Genomic DNA, 3,614 nt, shown 5'->3' with positions numbered 1-3,614 from the left:
CCTTTTTTGCTCTTTTTGGTTGCTGCTAAAATTAAAAATTTTATTCTTATTTAGTAATTTTTCAAAAGAATGATCTTTATTATTTTCCCAGAAGAACAATTAGATAAACTCTGCCAATTACATTAAAAAAAAAAAATCTTTTTAAGAAATAATTGTACACGAGACTAATGTTTGTGAATGTAATAAGCCTAAGATTTGGTGGTTTCACATTAATAATTTTTTCTCAATATTCTCAGGGATTGAACATTTTTAAGTTTTATTTTTGAACATGTAAGTCCTAGTGACTTATTTCGTTTCAGTCAAACATGGACACCACAAAAGAATTTGCACATAAAAGACAGAGAGCTCGTCTGATTTGGCTACGTTTATAAAGTGTTGTGGTGGTAGTTTTCACAATCACTGTTGTCACTATAAATTTGTAATGTTACCCTATCCTTTGCTAAAAAGAAAACAGTTACTTTTGAGCCCTTAAGGAATAAGAAATAAGGGCTTGGTTCTTATAGATTGAGCTTAATAAAAATACTGGGGTTTTTTTGCTTTTTTTTTTTTTTAACCTGCTTTTTCTAACTTTTCTTTAGGCACACAAAAAAATTTAACAATTGTAATCAAACAAGAGGTTGCCATAGAAAGAATAGAAGAGTATCTCTGTTACTGAAAAGGATACAGCCCAAAGCCACATTTTGTTACCAAATGAAAAAGTTATTTATGGGGGAAATTTCAGAGTACCAGAGAAGTAGAATGTGATACAAAAATGTCAATACTAATGATAACACCTGTTAGAAAACATAAAATGATCATCTGTCAGATGATTATGTTGCACACACTGTACTGTGTGCTCTGAGGGGAGTATCTGTTATTGCAAGAGCTAATGGAAAGGGGCTCAAGATTGTGACCCTATGGAACAGAGAGAGGAAGCTGTCAGCCTATGGGCTTTACGATGTTTGACTTGCACAGGGATGTATATTTTACTATTTGCATTTGAATGTCTTTAGAAAAAACCTGGTACTCTTTTTTGGCCAAAATGCATTTCCTACCATCCTAGTTGCCATACTTCTCACCTGATCTCTGTGGGCCTAATTGAAATAGGTACTCTTATTTTAGACACTCCTCTGTTAAAACAGGAGTTTTAATATGTTAAAACAGACCAGGTTTTCCTGGTCTCAAAAGAGACCTGTGATGACTTGTCCCTTTGATGCCATTACTGTGCATGAAAAGGTGTTGGCAACTTCAGAAACAGATCAACCTTCCAATTTCCTCTCTGTAGAAGGTGAGGATTCAAAACCATTCTAAGCTTAGTTGTTTTAGTAGTCAGCTGGATTGGTGTTGCCCTAGAGGAAGCCTGAAGATTGTGAAGCCAGATTTCAGGTTCCCTATTGTTGGAACACCACATTCCCCCAACAATTTGAAAATACACACATCCCCCAACCATCCCCAAACACTGAAAATATTTCTTTGACTGGACAAATCCTTTCCACCTTTAGAGATGGAAAGGTAAATTGTATGAATGAGTTTATCAGCTACCTTTACTAGGTAAAGTTGAATGTACCAAACTAGTAGAAATGACAAACATCTTTCTTCCATTTTAATGGACAACTCTACTGAATTCCTGAAGACTTAAAGAGCTCACAAATATATAAGAGGGAAAGACTATGGCTAAAGTCAGCCTTTGTCATTTATTCCCCAAAGTATGAACATACCAGTCTACACAGGGAATTATATGTCATTTGTTTAATTGAGGTTTAGCATTCTAAATGGCATTAACCATTTTCTGTTCTGAAAATTAATCAAAATATATTAAAGTATTATTTTAATGTAGTTAGAAAGTAGTCTCAATACAAATGAGTTTTGTATAATACAAAACAATACAAATGAGTTACTGGTACTTACTGGTTGGGAAGGCCTCAGGAAACTTACAATCATGGTGGAAGGTACCTCTTTGCAGAGCGGCAGGAGAGCGAATGAGAGCCCACCTAAGGGGAAAGCCCCTTATAAGACCATCAGCTCTCATGAGAACTAACTATTGTAAGAACAGGATGCGGGAAATCGTCCCCCTAATCTTCACTTGGTCCCTCCCACCACACGTGGGGATTATGGGAACTACAATTCAAGATGAGATTTGGGTAGGACACAGCCAAACCATATCAGTTAGCAAAGAATTGCTATTTCACTGGGCACAGTGGTTCATGCCTGTAATTCCAGCACTTTGGGAGGCTGAGGAGGGAGGATCACTTAGGTCTAGGAGTTCAAGATCAGGCTGGGCAACATAGGGAGACCCCCATCTCTACAAAAATTTTGAACATAACCAGGCATGGTAGCGTGGCAACTGTAGTCCCAGCTACTCAGGAGGCTGAGGTGGAGAGGCCAGGAGACTGAGGCTGCAGTGAACAATAATCATGCCACTGTACTCCAGCCTGGGTGACAGAGTGAGATTCCGTCTCAATAATAATAATAATAATAATTTGCTATTTCAATAGTAAGTATTAAAATAATTTATTTTAGGGAAAAACATAGTTCCCAATACTGGTAGTGTCTAAACTTGAAAAGAATAACCTTATGGATGGATGTTTAATGATACTGATTATGATCTAAAATATATTGATGATGTAAGCATATATACATGCTTATTTTTGTTACATAAAGAGTAAACATTACCAGAGGAATCATATTTAAAATGCAAAACAATCACTAATCTAGATTTATACTGCATGACGTTTTATTTCTATTTGCAAGTTTCAAAGTGCATATATACATTTTTGCATATATACATATACATGTATGTATACATGATCTGGCTTTTAGCAAACTAAAGAATTCCTTCCCCAGTTAATGTGTTTTAAGTAGGCGAAGAAATATTGAGTTATCCAGAGAAGGAACTTGAATGGCTGTGTGGCTGAATAATTTGGAATTTACTCTTAAATAAGAATGTTGTATTTCATATCTTTTGGATGCTAAATGTGTGCTTAAGCATGGATGATTAGGCCACTGAAAGCTGTTTTGTTAGTTAAATGTCTATCTTTGTTAGTAATATATCAAATTTTACCCATCCAATTGATGGTGATTATGTATGAACATACATATATAGTCTATGTAGATTATGACCTATAAAAATACTGGGTCTTTAATAATATCATAAAAAGAGACTGGACAGTATCATTTATTTTCTAAGCATTCTAATTCAACAATAAAATTTGGTCTAATTGTTACCACTTTTGTTATATTAAAATAAGTTAGATAAACATAGCCAGCAGATTTACATTCCAAATGTAAAAAAAAGTCACTATTCTAAGTTAATATCACATTACAGTTTGCTTCTACTAGCATGTTTCAAGGTAATGCATTCTTAAAATTTAAATAAATATGTTCTTTTCGATACAATTCTCAGAATTAAAATTAAAATCTCTATGTCAAACATTTTTACAAATAGTAAATCAGATTCTAATCAATTATACCAAAAGTGATCATGTCTTGTTATAGAAACCTGGATGATTTTCCAGATTGTGAGATTTCAAAAACATTATAATTTAAAATTAGGTGATGCCGTTCACATTTGTAGCTATTGTTAACATTGCACTCCTTCATTTAACAAATATTGCATGCCTAATATGAGCAAGAAC

The sequence above is a fragment of the Macaca thibetana genome, chromosome 2 (assembly GCF_024542745.1).
Source record: "Macaca thibetana thibetana isolate TM-01 chromosome 2, ASM2454274v1, whole genome shotgun sequence".
Classification (NCBI taxonomy): Eukaryota; Metazoa; Chordata; class Mammalia; order Primates; family Cercopithecidae; genus Macaca; species Macaca thibetana.
The sequence above is the reverse complement of the archived record's forward strand: the minus strand, read 5'-3'. Positions refer to the sequence as shown.